Source organism: Diuraphis noxia, unplaced genomic scaffold (assembly GCF_037042655.1).
Source record: "Diuraphis noxia isolate RWA-SAM2 unplaced genomic scaffold, SU_Dnox_SAM2 contig0002, whole genome shotgun sequence".
NCBI lineage: Eukaryota > Metazoa > Arthropoda > Insecta > Hemiptera > Aphididae > Diuraphis > Diuraphis noxia.
Window position 1 is genome coordinate 73,832,043 of NW_028301712.1, and position 26,979 is coordinate 73,859,021.

Consider the following 26,979-nt stretch of genomic DNA (forward strand, 5'->3'; position numbering starts at 1 on the left):
TTTAATGGCCAATAACACATAATAACAATAACAAACGATGTAACAATAATAATAACAACATTTCACTAAATGTAGATGTACAATAATAATAAAATACATATAATAGCAATATATAAATATATAATAAATAATAATATATAACTATACGTGCGCGGCGATACGCGATCAACGTCGCGTGACTCCCACCACTGCGGTGGCAGGTACTTTCTTTCTAATCAGCTGACCTTCCGGCCAAAACGTTCGCTCGCCGGCCGACGCACACACGCACGCAGACGACAGTCAGTGCGCACACCGATACGTATCGCGACCGGCTGGTTCGAACACGCGCACGCACTGCCCATAGAATATTATCGTTTATTGTGTGATATAATATTATAATAAATCGAAATTAGAATATTTTGTCCCTCTCACGGGGCTTGACGACCGAGAGAATTTTTCGCGCGCAGTGTCTCGTTTATATTTTAGTCTTTCTGGTCGCGTGCCCGCGCGGGTTATTATCGATTCGAATTTCAAACGTGCCCGTAGTACGGACGGTTTTCCAAACGTCAGTCGCGATCACGGACAACAACACACGATAATAATTGTACAGAACGATAGTATTTTAAATAATAATAATACACCAGTTGCCGAAAAAGTTCAACCGGTTTTTATCGATTTTTCATCCCTCCGATGAGTCGGCGGTCGGTCGACAGTGCGAAATAATATATTATCGACTGCGTCCGCGGCAATCGTTATTATTTACCTGTACGTTCGTTCGCGTTGCCGTTGTTTCTATTACCCGTTCGGTGCACTTACCTGTCGACGTTTTGGATAATACGACAACTGCACTCTCTGTGCGCGGGACGAGCCATACACCCCGTCGAGGAAACGTGAGTTTTTCGTACTACTTAATACAGCTCTAGGGCACATTAGTATATTATTATTATTGAATAAAATGTTATGATCGGTATAATTAAATAGGTAGGTACGTCATGATATTATGTTGTTACATAATAATAATATTATCATCGTAGTACTCGTAGTACGTCGTTAATGTCATTATAATAAATAGTTAGCCACTCGGAGTCTTGGAATAAATTATGTCACCGACAATCGCGAGTTATGCTTAGTCCATCTGGGCAGCTGATGACCTTTTTTGTTGGTGTGTTGGAGGTAAATTTGAGGGAAGAAAATTGTATTTAGAAGCCATTTTTTATCTTCTAGTCGATTTCGTACGAATTTCGTCCATACGATATTTTGTCATTGGGTAAAATATTATTTAACTACGGGTGTTGCGTTTTGGCGGGTTTTATTGTCGATCCATCGTCGACAAACAGGAAATATCATTTCGCCGGTTTCGATATTATATTATAGGAAACAGAACATCAACGTGTTTTAAGGTCGCGTTACAGGGGAAGTTAAAAGCTTCTGCCATCGACGTGATTTTTCGAAACTGGTTTTATGTTCGATTGCAGTACCTATTACCTATATATATTTCGAAAAACGTTCTGCTAGAGACGCAATAATTATTTTATAAGGCCGATTTAATTGGGAAACGCGATTTGTATGAAAAACTGCACCGGCGCAAGTGTTCGTCATTCAGTCGTTGTATATTATAGACCGACCTACCAGCAGCTATACACTTCTCTTTTTGTTTCAACACATGTAAACGACCATAATAATATAACACTACATCGATATACCGCTGCACGCATCGCAGGACACGTTTAAAATAATATTGTCTACGACGACAGTATGGATATACTACGCGAAAAACAACTAGTCATTGTTCCGATTTTACGTTTAGTTTTTAATGAATTATTAATAACGTCAAATCGATCGTGTGACATGGTTTGTAGGGCGATTTTTTCAACCTTCAGAGACCTTTATAATTATTATCGTCCAAATATCCAAGTATAATATTATGAATTATAATGTACCTATAGCGTGATAACAATATTCTAATTGGCAATAGTTATTTTTCGTCTACCAAACGACCTTAAAATCTATATATGACATTTTTAGGACTAAATATATATTTAGAATTTAGTATAACTGTCAAATACACATAATAGGCCTGTATTCCTATGCCTATAGTATGGACGAATGACTACAATTCTATAAGTAACTTTAATAAGATACCTTTCAGAAATGAATCTTGTTAAATGTCCATAAACGATTATATATTCATATATAACAATAGACTAGTGTAACATAACTTAGTTTAAAAAAAAAATTTTATGCTGATAGTAGAAAAATCGTTATTATAGCTTAATACTTATTGTAACAAAAAATATTCTATCACTATTATTGTACCTATAACCTATGTTAATATAAAGTAGATATAAATATATTTATGGAAGTGCCTACATATTATTTATTCCAGTATTTTCTGGTTACTATAAACTTACTCAAGTAGGTATGTTGCTTAATTAATTGATTATTATTTATTTGTACGAGGAAAGTATACTTCCCAGTATACTTAAATAGGTAAAATATTTAAAAAAATTGTCCCTAGGTATGTGCCATGTATTTCCAAATTAAAAATATAAATTTCGATGTATCTGAAGTCAAGGTTCCACCTGTCTATGAAATGAACTGACCGTGGAGACCTTCATTTAAATTTAGGACTGCTCCCGAACTGCTGTTTATATCGTTTATTTTACACGTATATCATACAATTCTTACTAAAAAAACAAATCTAAGATGAATATTTCAAACAAATTAAAATTACTATAGTTTTAATAAAATATATATCTATATTTTATTATATATTGAAGTACATGGACATTCTCCAATTTTTGTTTAAATTCAAGGCCTAATCTGAAGGAGTAAAACGATTTTTAATTGATTTTTCTTTTAATGTTAATTACAAATAGATAATAGACAAGAATTTGAGTAAATTTCGTAAATTATTAACATTTTTTGATTGTTTAAATTTACTACCTAGTTAATATTTATTTAAATAATAGTATATCTACCTATCTTACTTATTTTTAGAAACTCAACAAATTATTTAATGAAACATTAAGTGATGCTTATTACTTATTATTTATTAAATACCTATATAATAATATTGTTTTAACAAGAGTTTTTTTTTTTTATTAATTTGAGTGTTGAAGGAATACATTTATTAATTTTTCTAAGTAATTATAATTGGTAGGTAGCAATTTCAAATATAATTAATTCGTTCTAGGCTAATTAAGCAAATACTTACTTTAAATTTTAAACACTTGTATGTTCACATTAAAGTAGGTGTGTACATAGAAACTGTTTTTAATTATTGCTTATCGGTGCTATTTTGTTTTTAGTACAAAACTTGAACAGATTATTAATTACTTTAAATTATAAGCCAATATTGGTAGCACGTGTTATATATTACACAGGTACAATTCACACTTACATAGTTATTAGTTACATAACACCCTGGATAGTGAAATGTATTCTTTATAGGCTGTACCTATCTATAGATTTTTAAGTAGTGATTCACTATATATTAAACTGATATATTAATTAAGCTATTATTTATTTTAGTTATATTACAGTAATGGGTTTTTTTAATTATCAAAATGCTTTTATATTTACAAATATACCGTTCATGATGAATAGGAAATTAAAAAAATTATAAATCCTGTGTTACTTGTAACACTTTTAGATACATATAATCATATAGATATTAGTAAGCTAGACCACCTACATTACAAAGAAATTCTGCATAGAAGACTATTATTATGAATCTTGTCGAAATGTATACATACCATCTATAATACTTAATTGGATAATATTTGTGAACCATATTTATATTGTAATGGATCTTATTTATATCAGTTTTTATCACTAATTGCAGTTAGTTCGTTGTCATTGTCGTACTCATGACATGCGTTGGAACCACTGAAGTTAAATTTTAATGTTCACTGGAATTGTAACCATTTAGTTTGGCGCTAAACAGGACTGTTGCTATAATATATAGACACACAGTGTCAGACTGGTTGCCCATGACCGATGATAACACGACGAAAATTGATTATATGATGTTTACGTATAAGGGTGATCGAAAAAATGATTATTGTCACCTCCATAACTCTTCTTCTCTAGGATTTCCTCCTTGGTATAATAGCGCTGTTTTTTCGTTTGAGTTCAATCATAAGACAATTACCATATTATTATATACGTTATATTGCCGAAGAGCAAAAGCGTTATTAAACTGCCCGTAGGCAATTGCGCAACTTAAGTTGTTTTTTATCTTTGCTGTAGACATGGCGCCAATATTATATTATGTGTAAAATGTATTATATATGTATATACACAAGTCTATGTTCATGCTCTCCCTCTCACTCGTTTCACTCGCCGCGCGATCGATGTACCTATAGGTACGTGTATTATACTTCTTATAGGCCCAAAATTATCAACGCAAATATAATAATATTATGTTTATCGTAATAGGTATGTAATAATAATAATAATATAGACGACGATAGTATTTGGAAGGTGGCGTAGTGGTAATGGTAGCTGCTGGTTGTTTTTTTAAACTATTACGAATGAACAACCATAATATAGCTACTTTACGATTTTATGAGTAAAACGAGATGGCTGTCACCGTGAGTGAAGAAACGTTAACCTAATAATGTTAACGGTTGCTGGTTAAGCATGTTATGTTTTGAATGAAAAAAATTATTTCAGGTATTCCGTGTCTGTAAGTTATAATATAATATGATCGTGTGATGACGGTTGACGCTCGTCTTTTGTTTGTCCAAGCTTGAATGTCGCTTGCAACTTAATGCCAGTATAGTAAACTACAAAAGGCATAATACATTGCAAAAATGTGCATAATTTAAATAACCATTTATAAATTATTATACTTATACATTCACCAAATTATCATCAATATCATAAAATTGGTTCAAGCCTGGTACTATAGTATGCGTAAAACAAAAATAGATAGTAAAATAAATTCGAAAATTCTATAAAGTTTTAAAGACCTAAGAAAGTTCTATAAGTAACCAAAATACATTAATACAAATCATTATAAGACGTTATACCTACTGATTATTTATAGTATTTATACATGATTTTATTAAACAAAAAAAATGAATGTATCTGTTTTATTGACGAGTTATTATTATTCAATAATAAATGTCTTAAAAAAATTGTATTGGTAAATCATTGTTTTGATTTTTTGGTTCTTGTATAAGTAAGTTATGAGAAACATTGCATCAAATTGTCAAGATTTTTAAACTGAGAAATTTTTATTTATCAATATGACAATATTTATAGGAAACAACTAAAAAGTCAACATTTTTGTGTAGATAATATTAACCAAAAAAATTTGGTAAAAGATTCAAGTTTTTGCATTCATTTATTTTTGAATGACGACAAAATAAAAATTCGATTTGGGAATAAATAATTTTGCGTGAAAATTCCAGTTTTTCCTAATTGTTTTTTTTTTTGTTTTTCTGATTATATAAAAAAAATTGGAAATTTTGGTTTTGACCTACTCAATTAAATTTCCTACCTTGCAGAAAAGATATTAATGTTGAAATCTAAATTATTGTTTTACTATACATTATATACCTAAGGCATACTCTCAAAAAACCACAAATCATTGTAAATCAATACATTCATGATCATGGCCTCCACTTGGAATCTAAAATAAATAATTGTTTTTTAAAAATATTTATGTTAAAATTTTAATAAAATTATAAACAAAAAAAAGTTTTTACTATTTACTATATATCAGTTAACACTACAATGAAATTTACAAATTACGAAATATTAAGACTTATTATTATAGGGTATTTAAATCATGAATTTATACTCTCAAAATTTTACTGCACATTGATCATGACTTTAAATAGTGCAATGTTGTGGAAAATATTAGATGAACTCATTAAATTAAGAAAAAATATTAATGTAATACTTATACAAATGGCATAAACTATCCTCAGAAATAAATATTGATCTATCCGTCTCACTTCCTCAAAAATCAGAATAGTTTTTTGTATATAATCATTTAATAAATATACTATATATTATAATACATTATAAATAATAAGATAATTTATCTCTGGATTTACTATTAAATTCAAATTGTAACCCCAATGCAGTGACTTATCCGTTGGCGAATTACATATCGAAAGTCAAAACTTATTAAATCTAAAGATTGAGTTTCCAAGTTTAATGTTTCTCATCATCCCAAAATAATTAATCATTATTATATTAATCATGCCAATTGTTTACGTGGATTGTATGTCGAAAAGGAAACTTAAACGTATTGTAGGTAAAATAATATGTTTTATTTTTATTTTTTTTTGGGTGTGATAATTAATTAGTTTTGTTTATGTAAATACAATTTATAATAAACTTAGTTAATTTCTTGGTTTCGATATTGAAAACAATTTAAAACTTTGTATGTCTTTACTTATACAAATATTTTAAGTTTTTCTCAAAGATTCAGATTTAAAAAAAAATGTTACGCTCTGTTAATTTCTTATTTGGATACATAATAAAAAAATGGATATAATTCTCTAAACGGTCAAGTTCAGGGACATATTTTATATTTTTAACTCTTATGAAGAAATTAAAATTATATTTTATTTGTATACCTACGTTTATCTGTGAAAAACCATTGAAATAAATCCTTCATTGCATACACCTTGGCATTAATAGAAATGATTCGACCTTCTTTAGCGACTTTATTAAAAAAAAATTAATCCATAGGTTGTTTTCGAACTTGGACAAAATAGATTATAAATCAAAACTGAAATATGTAACTATTTTAAATTCCTATATATATAAAGATCATAAAGATAATCTTTTACTAGAGACATAATCAAGGATAGTACCTATATAAAATTATGTTCGTCCAATCAACGCATCTTCAAGAAAACAATTTAAACTATAGTACTAGCTTGAAATGGATTTCGTCGTAACTTCAATATAATTGAAACCCTGACTTTGAAACTCAACGTTCCGTAGGATTACGGTGTTATTTTTACGGAATTCGCCTATACAATCATACACGTATAATAGGTACATAATTTATTATTTCTGAGTTATCAGATTATTTTCACTGGTGTTGTTGTTGTTATACCGGCTTACATACGTATAGACATAGATACTGATCCGGGTTCAGACACACGTCGTTATTATTATTATTTTTTTATTTTTGACCCACGCGTCTTTTGATGATCTGGACCGGTGAATTCTTTATGACTTACAAAAAACGATAAACACTAAAAAAACGATAGAATTCAAAGACATCGAAGAGCATTCAAAATAATGATGCGTTGTGATCGATATAATTATGTATATGTGTAATGTGTATCATACAGACTGAAATTATACTAAAAAGTGCGTTTACATAGCTTACCAGCTAAATCATCATCACTTTCTCTTTCGTCGGCTAGCTGTTATAGGTAGTTACACTGTGAAATTACTGCAGCAAGACACGTAAAAAAAAACAATAATCTGTCGCCTTCTTGTCGAACGTGCTTCAGAGAATGTCCAGTAATTCATACGGTCCATTTTCTCTAGTTTCTTTACGACGATATTAATAATGATAGTAATAACTATTAAATTGATAATAGTATTATATTATTCACAGACAAAAGTTAAATTATGAGGATACATCAGTTTAATTTTGTTGTATGACGCAAGCAGATACATTTCACGTAAATTTACATTAAATTAAGTTTTAGAATTTAATCATCTATAGTTAGGTATGTATAGGACCATAAGGCTCTTAAACAAAAAAAAAATAATGTACCTTATCGTTTATAAGCATATCAAATGTTAATACATTAATCAAAACATTAAATATACATATGATAAATACTCTTATATTGTTTCTCAATGATAAAAAACGACATCAGGTTCGAAGCACCCGAGAATGTTATTAATAAGATATGTATAAAATAAATGTTAATATCTAAAAATCGCTTTTCAATAATTTATATTCGATTATCTATATGAATTTGATTTTAATAAGTTTTAAATTTTACAATTTACTTCTATCCTTTAAATTTAGTATTCTTCATGATAATCTACAATATTAATAGGTACAATTAACTTTATTAGGGGGTGCAGTAATCGTATTAAATGATTTTTGTTTATTTTTATTACATAACTACATAATTTGCATACTTTTTTAACCAATATAGGGGTTTTGTTTTTTATATTCAAGGCTATTTAAACACAATTATGTTAAATAACTTTCGAATGCTTTGTTTTTTAATGTTAGTAGTTTTGTGATAATTAAGCGCTCGTTAATATTTAATTTTTAATTTTTAGTGGGTACCTATCTGATATATTATTTTTAAATTTACTAAGTATTATAATCTGGTTTCAATAACAGAAATGTAGTTATGAACTCAATATGAAGGAATTCAAAAATATGCATTTCTGGATATTGATTTTTTTATGTAATTTAGAAAAAAATATAACTGGTTCACGCAGTGGCATAGCTATAGGGTAGAAAGTGGTAGCAGTCACGATCATCCAACATTTTATGGGGTCGCAAGAGTATCATTTTATTACCGAAAAAATATTGATATATTCACTATATATAGCCATCTTTTCAACGGTTTCAACATAAGTTTAAAAAGGAAATATTTTAATTTAGGTTTTAAAATTTAATATGTTATAATAAGGATGGGTGACGGGCAAATAGTGTTTTAGATTTTGGGAGCTTATTAAGTCAGAAAACAAATTTTCGTCAAAATGAAATTTCATAAATTGCCAATAGGTAATCATAAATTGTTGTATTTTAAAGGCATGGAAAATATTATCAAAATAATATTTTAGCACCATAACCCCCTATTTGTGCTATGAGAAAAGGTGAAGCATAGTAAATGTTCGCTACCCTAAACGACACTGGGTTCAGATATTAAAGTACCTATATATATATATATATTAAAGATAGGGTATATACATTTTTTATTTATTATAATGTTTTTATATTTTGTAAAAACACACTTTATTTCTTTATTGTTTATTTCATTGTGTCCAAATATTGGCAAATATACAAAGTGAGAAGTACGAGCGGATACGATCATGCATTCGTCGATATCTGGTGTTTCCGTTTTAATCCTATCGGTTAAGTATACACAGTAATATTAGTATTGCGTTGGTGCGTGATTAAATTGTGCAAAAAAAGCAAAATACCTACTAAATATCAAGTAATATCGTGTAATTTTTTTCACGCAATTTCCAATTAAATGAGTTCTACACTCTAACCGTTAATATAAATGGAATCAAGTAATAGATTTCCGTTTGAAATTTTAAACACATACATGGACACAGATTTAATACATCATGTTGGTGTTGATTCTTAAGTGATCGGTATTTAGTGATGAGAAAGAAAAACATTGACGCTATTCGCTTGTGGAAAATATAGCAGATGTAGCGATGGTATATTATATAAAATCCTACGTGGCTGGTCACACAAACGTGAGAATAAAAATAATTGACTGTCAAACCAGGTTGTCCAATACTCCAATGTTATGCATTTTTAAATGAGAGTTCGGAAAATTTATCTCCATAACTCGTGGAGTAGTATATGTTATATGTAGTGTATCTGTGTATGTGGTATAGTAAACGAATATTTTAAGATGCATTGTTTTTAGTTGCTTAGAAGACATTTGCATATCCTACCATCGCTGTTGTTTATCGGCTACACATTATTATATTGCTTTGAACTTGATACCACAATTGGCCGGATGACCTAGGCCTACAAACGGGCTGCGCACGAGTTCCAGTTTTCACAATACTCGCAGACTGGATATTTGGTGCTGCAGGTCGGTGTCTGCACAGATGTATACATTCATATAGGTATATAAATGGTGTTTTATCATTGTGTTTGTTCCTATCAATAGTTTTGTCTAATTAATGATTTTAGTTGGGCTATCATAATAGAAAATTAGAACTGTTAGATAAGTTATAATAACTCAAAATAACCCAAAGTAATATTTGTTTTACTTATGTACTCATTGTACTCGCTCTATATAATAAAATTAATACATTTGTTTTTGTATTAACTCAAAATCTAGAAAAGTCAACGTATGTAAATATTTTGAATGATAAATAACTAATTTCCATTGAGTACAGATGAACAAATATTTAAATGGTTTAGGTAGGGTAGGAGGGCGGCAGTGGACTAACAATATTCAATTTGCGGGTGGGTATGAATGTATGATATCAAGCTCGGTGAGACATCCTATTATATGGTAAATATCGTTGTAGGAAGGTGGGTTGGTAGACTGCAGTTTACTTAAAACAACATCTGACAATATTCGTATAACTTAAAATAAAACCAACAACTGTCGTTGCCACTATCGCAGACCGTCTGTTTTTATGCAATTATATACGTGGTGTACCTTTTACTACAGCGCGTGAGCAATGTGCAAAATTGTGTAACACGCTTGGCAAGTGTCGCCGCGGCTTGTGATGAATCGAAAAAAAGAAAGTACCTACATATTTATTATGTTTATTGGGCATTGGCAATAATAATTATTATTTGTTTCAAAATTGCAATGTTTACATTGTCATCGATAATGAAATGAATAGATATAATATTATGATGTACCCATGTGCCGCCATACATATACTACACATACATATACGTTATGTATGTCGTACGTAATATCGCTGTGAATAATAACACGAAAACTTTCATACGGGCTCAAATGAAAATATATTTATATTTAAATATAAATGTAATATTTATAGTTCGTGTGTTAGCTTTTGGGGTTATTTTAAAACCACTAATGTTGTTACTACACTATGTGTTACTTATTATTTCGTCAAAAATGTTTTCGAATATTCAAATATGACGTATATTATATGTAACTATACCTACTTGAAGATACATATCTACACATTTCTTAAACTACGCTTTGAAAGTTACCAACATTGTAATAACGTCTAATATTACATATAATTTTACAACTTTAACATGTAATAATAAATCATACTATACTAATGTACATACATTATACATAATATTATTTATTTTTTATTCTGGTCGTAAATTCGTTGTTTTTAAAAAAGTTAAATTAATTCATCTTTTTGATACTTTAATTGAATGCTATAGATTTTATCTTATTGTAAACGATGAGATGTGTTTGTATTCCCTACATTAAGGTTATATTTTAATCTGAACCATAAAGTGAAGATTATATCTATATGTTAAGATGATAGATATTTTGCAAAATTCTCATCAATATTGGTTTTTATTTTCAACGTATGTGTAATTTGTTCTAAAATAATCTATTATTGTTCGTATTTCTTTGTTGATTTGCCACTTGAGATTGTGCATTTTATACATTTCCTTTATTATTTGTCTGTTAATATCATGTACTATACTTGTAGTGATAGACCATGTATCTCGAGATTTAAATAATGTGATGCTTCTTTTTAATGATAATAAAAAAGTAACTGATGTTATTAGCTATTTGAACTGCAGTTTTTCGTTTTATTCTATGCTGCAATGTTCTATTTTAATTGTATTAATTTATTCCATATATTATTATATATTTATATATATCAGATTATAAATATGATTTCATATTAGTTATTGATAATTTGTTTAAAAGTACGTATCCCGTATAAATTTGTCGTTTTAATGTGTATCATCATGGTAATGACGCGCGGTAATTGATTGTAAAATTTACAGTTATATTTATAATTGTAATATAATATTTAAAACAGTATTGCACTATTGTGTATAGCGTTATGCAATTGTGATTTTCAATGTTACTAGGTTATGATAATTTTTGTCTCATAACATAATATGTTGTAGGCATGGATATGTAAATAATTATTTAAGCCATAGTATATAAAAGAGAGAGAGAAAGCCATATGCGCGTTTATTAAATTCGATTCGAATTACCTTTTATATTTGCTAACTAATGCAATTTTGATGTGGAAAAAAGCCATATACCTAAAAAAATTGCACTTGCGTTTTAAACCGTGTAATTTTAAATAAATATCTATATACTTGGTTTTTTCCCCTATAAATTGTCAGTTATCCATAGAAGTTATATTTTGACTTCCCTAATAACGTATAGTAATCCGTATTTCAAGGTCAATGAAAATCATATCAGTTTTATTTTTGTAAACAATGACGATTCTAAAGAAATCAACAGTAAATAGGATTCGTTTCACACAAACTGATAAATCGATTTGAATATTATAAGCGTTGGATATTGCAATATAAAAAGAAGCAAAATATAATATGTACTATATGCGTTGTATTTCTATTCGACACGGTATAGTGTGGTCGATTACCATTCTACATCTGATTGGTGTGCATCTTGAATTAATTCACACATCCGCCACACGCATACATTATTATACTATTAACATTATGTTTATAAATATGCATGATATATTAGGGATAAAACTTTTAAATAAAATAATAATACCTATTAGTAATATATTTACTATATGTCATAGAACTTTGGATGTATAATTTAAATAAATTTGTTGTATAATAGTCATTCATTTCATGTAATTTTTTAGTTCTATTTGATTTTCATATAAAATTCGATATTATTTTATGATATAGATGTTTAACGGTGCAAATTATAGACGCATATTATATATTAACAACAATTATGTTAGTAGATTTATTTTTTTAAATACTTACGTAATATTATTTAAATATTATAGTATGTTTCTAATAAATACACATTGTAAACTGTAATTATGATACGGAAAATCGGAAAACCTAACCTAACCTTACCTAACCTACGGTAATTATTAATTATGCTTAGTGTACAATTTTTGAAGATAGGTAATTTTAAAAAAATGGGTTGCACGGAGTATTTTCCACGTTTTAGGTTGTAAAAATAAGCAGGTTAAATACGATGAAAAAACTTTGATCGCATAGTTCACACTGTGTGCTGTTTTTTTTTTTTTTAGTTAAGAGAAAGCAATAAATTAGACTAGTTAAAAAAAAAATCATTTTACGTCACGGCCAAAAGCATACTCACGTACGATTAAAATATTTTAGGTCGTCATCTGTGACAATTGTATCCTACGTATTTATTTTCCAGCATTTTGAAGTGACCGAAATATTGATGTATCCTCTTGAATTTGGGTCGTTGATCAGCCACTGTTAAGTGTAATTCTTGATTGAGGTCAAATGGCAATATAGTCGGTCACATATCGCACACGTCGTTCTACCCCAAGAACTTAATGATTTCAACGCACAAACATGAATTGCAAGTGTTGGAAATAGTGCAGGGAAATTAAGCGATTCCGAAAGAGGCCAGTTGTACGAATCATGCATAAATCACAGTTGAATAATACGCATATTATTATCATCGTGTGACCTTCGCCCTATTCTTATTCGAGATTACGATGTCATGTCTTTTAAATAACATTATTATAATGTTGTATACCTTTACAGTTGCCATGCATATTGCATATTTACGCGATAATTACCTACTTACTTTTACCACGAGCTATTTTTAATGCATATAAAATAAGAGTGTTTCTCGTATAAGCTGCGTGAAATCCTGATCACGATGATTTGTTCATGGTTTGATGGCGATTTTTATGATCAGGCGAAAAACATACGCACAATTTCACGTTTTATTAATGATTTTATGATATCAGCGTCGGAGTGCATGACAATTTTTTTTCAATGTGTTTTTGTTGAAACTATTCCTACCTATACTATACTGTTATTATCTTTTACTGCATAATATATTTATCTAATATAATATCTGATAACAGGAAAGTTTTGTACTTAAAGAAACATAAGTAATATTATGTATTAATGTATTATGCTTTTTTAGAAAAAAATTATTATGTGCTTCGACGTAGAAGCAAAAATAAACTGTAGACATAATTATTTTTATACCATCTATTATGTCGGGTTTGTTTTCTTGAGGGACGAGGGTAGACTTCCTTTTTAACTTTTATAGCGTAATATTTTTTTATTTGTGATTCAACAAGCGCTTCCATTTGGACCGATAATGGCCATGTCAGGTGCCTGTTGGTCTGGTCTCTGGTGACACATACAGTGTACACAGGCACGCGCACACACTCTTGAACACATATTATATACTTACGATCTACTTAGTAGCTACGTTAAACCTATATATTATATGCATGTATGGCTCTATAAAGGTCACGTGTAACTAACCGGTAACCAGTGTCGAGCATGGTACCGAAATGTAATAGAACGGTGGATATGGTTGTGTGACGCGGGCAGTAAAAACATTGGAAACATCTATGACAACATGAATAAAATCATCTTAAATAATTATTGAGTAGGTTCGTGGGTACATAAATTGTTTTAACGGTGTCTTAACGCAACTTTATTAGTATTATACTATAACTGTTAATTGTCTAGTAAACCTAGTTTTTATTACACAACTAGGAGAATTAATATTTTTAACAATTAGGGTATAATGTATGCTTTTAATATAAAATGGGAGGGTGATACTTGATTTTAGTGATTTGAATTTTCGTCATTAGTTGTGGATTAAAAAATGGGTATACTCGTTAAAATTACAGATAATAAAACGATGTCCTCGAGTAAAAATGTATAAACATAGAGTATATCAGTAAATGTTAAAATAAAAACAAGATTTACTAGGTGTACGGCAATTATATATGTATGATGTATAAATCATGTAGATGATGTATTTATAAACTTTAACTTCGTTCTACAACTGTCGCTAAACAAGTTTTTGTTTTGCGCAACTGTGTATATATATATATAATATATATATATATAGTATAATGAGTATAATGTCATTAAGCTGCGCGTTTGCTTGTCGGGACTTGGTGGATACAACGAAAAGTCGACCAGCGAAGCACCTTCGAATATTAAGTTATGTCACTGACACTATGTATAAAACACACATACACGCTCACCGCTTAATGTACACTTACTTTTTTTTAAAGTATACCTAATAACACTTTTGTATAATAGTAATTATACAATTTTATTTCTATCAGAGATCATAAAGTACCTACTCACCACTACTGCACACTACACTACACACACACACACACACATATACACAAAGGCAGTATTTCTTGTTAACGTATATAACCTACATCAACGTATATATAATATATACAGGGTGATTCTTTTAAGTGGGTACACTAATTATCTCGAAAAGTATTTACTTTTTTCAAAATATTTTTACATAGTTTCAAGTTGTTAAAAAATCAACGTTTTTATTAAAAAAATTATATTTTTAAATATTTTTTATCCTTATCATTTCTTAAATTTTTTACTTTTTTGAACGACAACATTGAGTTTTAATTTCATATTCCAAAGCAGAATATTTTTCTAAGTATTTTGATTTATAAAAATCGAATTTAGGACGAGTAGTTTATGAGTTATATGTATTTAAAGTTTAGACAAGCGGAGTAGTGGACAAACATTTTGCGGGGTAACCCCGTACCACTCCACTCTGCCAATCTAAACTTTAAATACTTATAACTTAAAAACTACTAGCCCTAAATTTCGATTTTTATAAATCAAAATACTTAGAAAAATATTCTGATTTGGAATATGAAATTAAAACTCATCTATGTTGTCATTCAAAAAAGTAAAAAACTTAAAAAATTAGAAGGATAAAAAATATTTAAAAATATAATTTTTGAATGAAAACGTTGGTTTTTTAACAACTTGAAACCATGTATAAAAAGATTTTGAAAAAAGTAAATACTTTTCGAGATAATTAGTGTACCCACTTAAAAGAATCATCCTGTATATAAGCGTCGCGCACGGCTATTGTCTAACCTACAAAATAATAATATGTTCTTTTTTGCCGACGCGTCGACCGTGCGTTTGAAAGTCAAAACTCGTCGCGTTTAAAGAGTAGGAGGCTGCGTGGCCAACATCCATAATATGCGAAACATATAATATATCCGCAACCACTATGCGTATATCACGGTTATCTACTATTACATAGATAACTATGATAAACAAGTATACGAATGTCGACGTCAGAACTGCGTTATCGGTTATTGATCCATGGCGTTGTTTCCGACAACGATTATACGAAAATAATGTGTTTTCGATCGTCTGTGAAGCCTAAAAACAATATTCTTTTATTTTTCTAATTGTTTCTTAACTATATAATTATTTTTATCAGTCGACTCTTAGTCTTGTTCGTGTGATTAACTCTGATTTGAAGAATCAGATTTAAAATTTAAAATTTGTTGTTGTGGATAAATTTCCTCCCCTACCTGCAGTTAAATACATTTTTCAGTTTAAGTTATATGTGACTTAAATGTCTCCATTTCTCCAATAACCAAGTTCAAAATCTATCGGAGGTATTATATATTTTATTTATTTTTGCAATATTATTTAATCTACAACATTAATAATTCAATCTAATAACAGTTTAATAAGTATAAACAAGAATAGTGATGAGTTTTTTTAAAATGATTATTTCATTCACATATTCGTATTTATCCGTGTTGTTTCTCTCTTGGGTTGTTGTGGCCTAATTATGCCTTAATGCAATCTCAGGTTAATGAATTAGCTGTTGAATCCTTTATTTAAAAAAAAAAAAAAATGCCTTACGTAATACTCATTTTTGAATGTACTATTAGGCAACCTATAATGATAGGGGGAGGGCCCCTTCTATATTCAAAGTTATATGACAATATATGATTTAATCGTAGATTAAAAAAAAATAATTAGAAGATCCATTAAAATATAGATACAAATTACGATATCCTATAGATTTATCGTTCAACCTGCAGCACACGCAATTAATTTTACTTAAATGAAAATACAGTAGCAGACTTCTTCCAATATATTAAAATAGTTTTCATGGGTCATTTTAAGTACCTATACTTTAATATTCAACATAATTTATGCAGATTATTATCTGGATCATTAAAGAATGGAATATTGCTATTAAAAAATATAATTGTTATATCTAAATGACTAAATTATTTAAAACAGGTATATTATAATATCTGATGAAAATAGTGACAATATATTTTATTTTATCAAACGTTTGAAACGAAATTATTTATAAAATGCTTATAATTTATATTGATTTTAAAATACTATTAATCGAATACTTTGAAATTATAAAGGTGAAGGACGATGCTAAAAAATTGTTACTGTTCGTACAAGTGCCAATCACGTAGTTGAACGTAAATCCACTGGTTATTCGTTAATTGTTAACATAATTTAATAACTTTCGTATAGTATTATAAAAATTGATGTTTAAAAAAATAAAGTATATAATTTTCCGTAGCCGGTGTTTAATTTAGCGAAGACATCGTTGCAGATAAATAATTAAAATGAATTACATAATAATAATAATTTAACTAATAAATAATTCATATTTTATACTAGCGATTGCCAATAGTATAGTATGATATATTTTTCTGTGTATACTGTATAATAATATACACTCCTACCTCCTATCCGTTGATTTCTGGCTGGTATGACGTTAATATATAAATATCGACATGGTATTTGTGTCTTTTTCAGTTAATTTTTTGCGTCCTCTAACTGCTGGGAAAATGAAAGTGTATCGCGTTTGTTCTTTCAATGAATGTGCGAATAGATTGCCGCAGTGTAATATAGGTTCAAAAATCCAACGAACTATCCAAATAACTGTTACGAGTATACTGCAGTGACGAGTAATCTTAATCATCATATTATATCTTAATAATGGAATGATTGATAATGATATCGTTAAAATTATCTTCTATGCTTTTTTTATTTATTTAGGCAGGTACCCTCTTAAAAATATCTTGATTAATGTTTATAATATGGTTTTTACCAGAAACAAAAAACGTTAATAATACAGTGTATTAGCAGCGATAAGGAGAATTATATAGGTTAGGTAATGTATACTGTGTTTTATCTAAAACCAGAAATCTTCGAAAATCGGTAAAAATAAATAATTATTATCAAAAATTTAGATCCACTTATGAAAGGCGACAAGTATAATATTAAATCCGTCGCCGATTCGAAAGATCTAGCTGTTATCACTGTGGTTGGATACCTGGATATATTTGTGCGTGGGAGAGGTGTAGGTACTTATATCATAGATTATATACCTTATCACCTAAATTAGGAGTTAACCCATCTAAATATTGACGATGGCTACAGCTGTCTACTCGTAATTATATCCACAACCGAAATGGCGGTCGTTTTACGCGCGCAGACATAAACCGGACTGCCGTCGCGAAAGTGGATCAAGGGCAACGCTGCCGGTACAATATAATACGTCGATCGCTCGTCTCATCGCGCACGTCTGATCCGTTTGTATTTTGAAATTTTGCCGACCCACGTCGAAGAGGCCACACGGGTCGCAGTATTCAGCGTTTAGATTCGATAAAAAAAAAACCATCAACGGAAGAATGTGAGTTAGATATATTTAAATAATAAAAACTGTGTGGTCAGACTTGACATTTATGTAATACCGACTGTTACAATAACCGCCGTCTTTTTAAATAATAACAAACATATTTGGGGAAGGAAAATGAACCGCATCTATCTCAGAGGAACTGGTGTAGTATAGACGTACTTTTCATATTTTCCAGTTAATTAACTCCAAATTTAATGTAGTCGCCTAGTTAATTTCAGCCTATTTCCATTCATGATATTTATTTTTAAGTCAATTTTCCTAAATATACTTGATAATTACCTATAATACAATATAATAATAATATAATACTTATAAAATTGTTGACATGCCAAGGTTTATAGTATTTAGACAAAAGAATCGATTTGGTTGTACATATTTTTTTTTTAATCGCCCTCTGACTAGTAGCAAAAATATAAGCTCATTGGTGGTATTATACTTAACTAGCTACTTCTCAAAAATAGTGTTGGGTGATTGTCTATTAAATTTGTAAAATGTAAGTTCTCTTTGCATCTATTACGCCCTAAACACTGCAGGGTCGTATATTCATCATATTATACCTAAAAATAAATATACCTATCTATTCCTGATGCGTGCGCCCAATGTCTGTTTTGCTGGCGTATTATTGAAGTGTGCGGGGGATAGGTTCCGAGTCAAAATCATTCAAAATATTTAGAAAAATAATTGGGAATGATTCACGTCTTTAGATAGTTGTTCGAATCGATTTAATATACCCCGCTCCCTAAACAACTTGCATCGCCCATCAACCGTCTTGTCCCGCAAAAACTCGTCATGTCCGCACACATCCGTATTGTAGTAGGTTCTGGAAATATTTTAATAATCACCGTCGGTCTCTTTCGTACGATATTATTATACATCTTCCGGTCGTATTTTTCGGACGAACCTCTTCTCGTCCGGCCAGTCGTGCCGACGCCACACGCCGCCGTACCCGCCCGGATGAGTTTCGTAACATCTCGGGCGACGGTGGCACACTTTCTACACACACACTAACAACATACACGTATACGGACGCTATTTGATATAATGATATCCCTATTCCTTACACGGTGGCTTTAATACGCATATATTTCTTAGTGGTGTCGTATTGCTATCTATCTATATAATAATATTGGTATCGCTGTCTACGTCATAAATGTTATAACTAAATAATTATATGAACAATTGGCATCTTACTATATATTCTTAACACGTTTTCAAGTAATACACATCGATTTGATATTATCAGTTTTTTTCGGTGTAATGATCATTTTGACAACACTGAAATATTTTAAATATTTAACGTGTGTTTGTGAAATGTATACCTACGTAATAGATAATATTACACAAATATACATAAAAATGGCTTGTATATTTAGGATAAAATTAATAATTATTCGTATTTTTCTACTTGCAAACGACATTATCACTATTGCACTGTATTAAGCACTTATTCAATTGCAGCAGCTATGCGCCGTTTAACGTAGTAATGTCTTCGGATAATGTAGTACAGCATTATCGCATGTGTATGCACCATGCCTAAAATCTAATGATTTTTTTTCTAATTCAATCTTACCACGTTGGAAAAATATGACTAAACGGATCAGTGAATCTGTTTAACCGCATACACCTTACTATCGATATACCTACGTCCTTTGCCCGTGACATTAAATGCAGTTTGGTACGATTCCGAGGGTTATATTGTCCCTATTATAATATGTATGCCTATTATAAATTAATATAAACATAGCTGTACTAGTGAGTGATTTCGTAAGAATATTTTCATCGTGTAATGGGACCATTTACTACAATTCAGTATATTTCGACATACATTTTGATATTTAATTGTTAGACTTCGGCCGATATATCATGTTTAAACACTTGGGCTTGGCGTGAACCTAACCTGAAGCAAACAAGCATCTACATTTTCTTTAAAAAAAAAAAAACTGTATAAGCCTTATAATTAGTCGCGGGCTTACCGCGAAGCAAAACACCTTTGAGTAACATTAAAAACGTATTACGAGTAGTTGGCTGACTGTAATACCTAGTTGCCGCGTAAAATACAATGGTAAAACGATTACCTAACGTTATTTATTATTGTTCCAATACACGACATTTCATTGTATTTCTTAACTACCAACAATATAGTAGTTTATTATTATAGTATTGAGGTCCCGTCGAGTGTCAAGTATATTAGTCGTTTTAAAGCAGATTCGCTGGCGTTTGACAAAATCATAATTAGTTGTCCTCCTGGAGAATAGTGATTAAGTAACTTACGTCCGCGTTCTATTTATTTTTCTCCTGGACATGTATAATATATTATTATAATGTACAGGCCCTTAAATTATACTTAAAACATTAATGTTGTAGCATAGTATTTGGAACTCGGCCACGTACAATGACAATATTCTGGAAGCCGTCCATACCCCGGTTTCCGTTATGCATGCATTTGTGAACGAATTTCGTTCACTAATAATTTTTCTTTTTCTTTTTCATAAAAACGAATAAAAAAAAGTCATGATCACTACCCACCTACTTCAGTCGTCGCACATCAGAGTTCTACAACAAAATTCACCTGTATTATGTGCAATGTTGTGCGATAGGCCAATACATTTAGAGATATATTTATTATAGCATCTAATTTCAACGATAAATTTGCGGCTTTATCTAATACGTAACACGCGTGCTTGCACAAATTTGTCTCAAAGAGAACTAGCTATAGAACTTAAATACACCCACACACTCACAAATATATGAGGAATAAAAAAAAAAATTACCAATAAAATCTATTAGTATATCCACATTTCATAATTGAAAAAACCGTTTGATTGATTTACGTCTTGAATGGTTTCAATATTGCGTAGAAAATCGACTAACAGCAATTTCCTTCTTATTTCGTGCAATAAACTCTGTGCAATTTATGTGACACGTTATTCGAGAATAATTATATACTTTATATTACGATAGTTAATAAATGCTGTGTGAAATATTAAATATTTAATAGTATATGTGTGTATAGGAATTATTAGGAAGGCTGCAGTAAAATATAAACTACCTACCTATAATCTATTTTTATCTTGCTTACGTTTCCTATCTTATAATATACTGGTACTTGCCTCATGACTTTAGATTAAGACCTCAATTATAATCACTTGTATGTGGTGGCTAAGTGAGTAGGTCGATGTACTCTAACTTTGACTTGGATATTTTTTTTTACGTTTTGAGAGTTGCAAAAATAATTTTATGGCTACCGAAAAAAAAACCACCTGACACCTGGTTAATTTCCCAGCGCAACGACCTGTGTTGTAAAAGTAAAAAAAAAAAACAAAGTGAAAAAAAACAAAGCCACTGTATGGCCAATTACAAACATATTTACAACGGTGGAAAGTAAAATATATGAAAAAAAAAAATAATTTAAAAAATGGTTATAGTGATATAACTTTGTCCGAACAAAATTTGCTTTCATTTCATTATTCGCATATTTTGTGAAATTGTCCGCATTAACACGTATATATTATAATATAAGGATCGGTAGGTTTTTTCTCAAAATATCTATATTATATATGCGCACATGATGATGGAGTCCTGGACATTTCGACGACGAGTTTCCGCACGATATTTCGTAACCGAAGTCCGTGCGTATACTCATACAATATAATATATTGTCATGTTATACGCGTCGAAACGTGGTTAGTGTACCTATATATACATTATACCTATGTATATATTATATGATATAGACGAACGGTTTAAACCGTGCAACGATCGACGAGAACAATCGTTTGCGATATCTCGTCGATGGACGGGTTGTTGTATACACGCCTGCAGGACGTGTGAACACGATCATAATAATACCTATATAATACCTATATAATATATAGTATATCACATAGACATAACGTTGTCGCGTCTATCTGACACCGGGCGAGAACGGAAGATATTCCACGGGTTTAGACCGCACATTATTATATTGGTAATACTTATACGCTTAAAGGTGTCCGTATTTTACCTTGACACTTTATAATATTCTACAGCCGGGAAACATTATTTACGCATATACATAGCAGGTAACGCGCGTTTAAAAGACGCTGCAGCAGACGATGCAGCGCCGAAGACCTCCTAAGTAGAGCTTCCTATCTATCTGTATACAGGTGTATATAGGTGTATTATTGTGTATATGTACCTATATATATTATGTATATAGATATGCGATCTTATATTATATTGTAGTAGGTAATGATTTTGACGACGACCGCAGCGGTTATTTAATGTGTGCTTTATGCGATAATTTGATATAATGACTTTATGATAAAATTATTATATTATTTTGTCGCGCGGGCAAAGAACACATCATCACTCTTCCGCCGACGAAGCCGACTCGCGTATACCTTTTGTACGGTTCCCGTTTCTCTGGGTTAGTGCGTTCATATACATTTATACGTATACGTGTGTGTGTGTGTGCGTGTATACTTAACGCATCGTTGATCGTGGTTGAAGTGTCATATTGAAACTTATTTGTGTTTATAATAACGCTGTTGCTGCCAGCGCCGGCGTCGGCTGCAGCAGTGGTTTGAAGCGAAGAGCAACGAACTCTGGGCGTTTGGGACGTGAAAAACAAAACGCAAAAAGTGCGCGTACATCACGACGACCAGTAATAATATACAAAACGTTATAATACGATGGTTATGGTATGATAATGTTCGTCCGGCGGGTGCGATGAGGGGAGAAAAGGGCGGCGTATATTATTATCATTTTGACATCGAACGGTCGCGAAAAAATACGAGAGAAGTACGGGAAAAAATCTCGACAGTCCGTGTACACGACTATTCGACTATAAGCATGCGCGCGGCGCGTGTGCGGTTCTTATTTTTTAATTTTTTTTTCCTTAACGTCCGAGTAATAATATTTGTATAAATAACAATAACAATAATAATAATGTGATGGCTGGGGCCGGGACGACGACTGTGTGACTGCAGTGTGTCGAAAATTAACGGACCGGACTAATTTAATTGTCGCGCCGATGACAATGCAGTCACGACGCCAAAGAATGGTAACAATAATAATAATAATAATAATAATAATATTGCATGCATAATAATATAATATGTTTGTGCGTGCTTTATTTCGTACGACGGCGGTGGCGGGTAAAAACACGATCACGAATTTATTCTCGCGCGTAATGACAGAGAATCGCGCGCGCGAGTATGTATACGGGTTAGGTACACGACCGAAATATAAATCGTTCGAATCGGCCCTGCCACCTATGCGGTCGACAGCCGTGTTAGGTACCTATGTTATTGCTATAATCTTCCAGAATATATATTATTATAATTATTTATTATTATCATTATCATTATTACGACCGACGGCCGTGTGTTTCGTCATCGGGTCGCGCGAGTATTAGGATTATAGGCACCTCCTATCATAATATAGTTTTCGCGGTGGTAGTCGTCGCGGTGGTGGTCGTCGCAGTAAAGAACAATCGCAACGTAACGTTATGTACTGCAAACAGTACATTTCTGCAGTCTCAAATGAAACACACTCGAAAACAGCGATTTTTCCGACAAAATCAAACAATCGTATGAAACCAATAATTATTGCAATTGGGGGTAGTGTTCTAAAATTTAATTTGTAGAAATAATACTGTTTAGATATTCAGAATACTTTTTAAAGGGGTATTAATTATTATCTCTATAAAACGTGCTTTCTAAAAAATTTTTTTTATATCATACCAATAATTACATATGTATTATATAATAATATTATTTAGACTATTTAATATAGAAATAATTATATATAGTTAAGTACAAAAAAATACCAATTATTTAAAACATGGTAGGCACTATGAAAATTTAAACCATAATGTCCCAAAGCATTTGAATTTATTCATTTTAAGTAATGTCAAAATTATTTGATCAAAGAGGCAAAGTATGATGTAAAATAAAATCTGAAGAGACACGTCCATCGATAGTGATTTACCACCAGTCAACCACATTGTTTTAAACGCAATTTTTCAATAGCTTTTTTACGCCGCATTTAGTTCTCCCAATACATTCAGCTTATTGCGATTTTGTTTTTAAATTTTAAATTCCTTTAGTGATGTATTTTTGTTTATATTGTATATAGTACACTGAATTCTGTGGAGATTGGTGCATGGCACGCATTAGGTACTATAAATTTATACCGCGTAGAATACTACTGTCGACAAGTGGGTAAACAAGCGAGAAACGATAAAAACGGAAAATTTGAAAATAAATATTTTTATTATCTTCAGCCAAAATACCAAAATATAATATGCGAAAGCGAATGATAAACGAGAAATTAAAAACGCGCATTTTATGCTCCGGCTGCAAATTGTTATTTACGACAGCATTTGGTATATTTCAATGTAAAACTGCGCATCTGGGGCTCGCCTGACTAGTTATTTTCATTTTTGTTTTCTGCAATGTCGTAATCGTTATTTTCAATCATTGCGATTTGCCAATCATCATTAATAAATTACTCAAAGCTTTTAACAAGAAACGATTCTCCCAGTCTTATCTTACAGTAATAATATTACGTCGTATTATGAAGAAGACGCCGCAACGTTAATACGTTACGTCTTCATGAATATTGTATTGTATAATACTTTAATGTACGATGCACATAATACATTGTATATAATATTTTAAAGACGCAATGAATCACATTAAGTATATATTATAAAGCTTTTATCTACACGGTATGCTTATAATCAAACTACTGTGTTTAATCCTTTTCGCGCATTATACAGGGTGATTTTTTTTTTGAAGAACACTCATTATTTAAAAAAGTAATTTTTTAAATAATGAGTGTTATTCGATAAAAAAATCACCCTGTATATGTATATATACATATGTATCATAATATTAGGTCGAATTCGATGTCTGAGATTCGATAAGACGTCACACCCACATGTGTAGTGTTGCCTCTATCTTACAAACGTGCAACATGGCAAAAACTGTTTTTGTGCGGGAAAGGACCGAAAAGGCTATGTGGTCATAACTATTAAGAAACGATATTTTCTCACCACTATAAAGATGAGAACATTTTTACTGCGCAACACCGTTTTGTATTTTTTCGATATCACTAATACGAAAAACTTATTCAAATTTGAAATAGGTACCTAATGCATTTTTAAACAATTATAACTTTTGCCGCACAAAACACGTACGTTATTGTATGATATAGCCGTCCTCTTAACTATGCATAATTTCGGATTACGTTCCCGTATATGTATATATAATTATTAATTTTTATATTATTATGCATAATATGAATAATATGACATGATGGGTGTTTTGCCGCGTAAACGTATGCAACAATGACCAACACTGATACCTCTGCGCGCAGATTGATTTAAAATGAATGTCGTATAATCTGCAGATTAACGTGAGCTAATGTCGATGCAGTTTAGTTTGTTTATGTGTAGATTATTGCTGTATATAAACAGATAGTGTTGTTGTAATACTGTTTATAACACCAAAACGATCGCATTTCATTCATTTGGTGCTCGACTTATCCCATTTCCGGATGTATAAGGTACTAAGGTTCGGGCGCTTGGTCTCTATATTCTATACCTTTATGTATATTTATATATTTATTTGCGATTTGCCGTGTACACATTTCCATTACCAGCGGCTTTGTCTCAATCCTGCGGCGGTTCACGGACGGTCGTTTTATCGACAATAATATAATATGTCCGACAGTGCCGTATTTGATTAATATATACAATATACAGTATATAGTACAGGCAACCACCTATGTTTAAAAGTTCACGCTGTACCCTGCAATGTATCAATTACCTAATTCTCCTGTCCCGAGTAGAGGTCGTGCTCATATCACTGAAAAGTCGTGTACGGCTTTTCCAGGCTTCTGTGCGATTATTTATTGAATAAAATACTATGGTTTCTTATTGAATTTGTTTTCTTATTGTATTATTTGCCATAAATCATATTATATAGATATAATAATAATAATATTAATAGTTACATACGTAAAATCAATAACAGTCGACGTTAAAAAAATAACGATTTGCGTTGCGTTAATAAATTCGTGTTGAAAAATACGGCACTGCAACTACAGGTGTGTACGGATTACGGTCTACGGACGGTGACGGCGATCAGTCGAAAATATTACCAAACCGTATTTACAGTTATGATATTATTGTTATTATACGCGTTATGCACACTTTACGATTAAATTGAAAATAATATTGACATCGCGATGTATAAAAGTCGAATTAGTGATCGATGATAGATATCGGTACATCGTACACTGGCCGTTGATTATAAAACGAATAATCGTTATTATTATCATTAATATATTTCTTTCACACATATCTAGCGCGAGAGCCGATTGTGATGCGAATACACTGCACACAGTCGCATAGGTACCTACATCGAATTAACAGGCTTACGATAAAAATGATGAAAGATGTCCGAAACGCGACTATTACATAGGTGTGCGTGCGATATAGTGAGCGATTTCTCGGAGTATGCATATTAAAATATTATTATGACGTTTGAAAAATTGGCATTGCGAAAATCGATAAGAGTTTATGTTATGCTATTGTATATTTGCGATGGAAACTAAAATGGATTTCATTTCTGTTTTT

At 30.8% G+C, this 26,979-nt stretch overlaps 1 protein-coding gene across 1 annotated transcript in view; it reads left to right on the plus strand.

Annotated features, from left to right (window-relative positions):
* Nucleotides 1-260: 260 nt before the first annotated feature.
* LOC107162925 (uncharacterized) overlaps nt 261-26,979 on the plus strand; it is a 65,002-nt gene continuing 38,283 nt past the window's right edge. The window contains exon 1 of the mRNA XM_089219512.1: nt 261-869. The gene's annotated coding sequence lies outside the window, so the exon portion shown is untranslated. The remainder of the gene's footprint in view (nt 870-26,979) is intronic.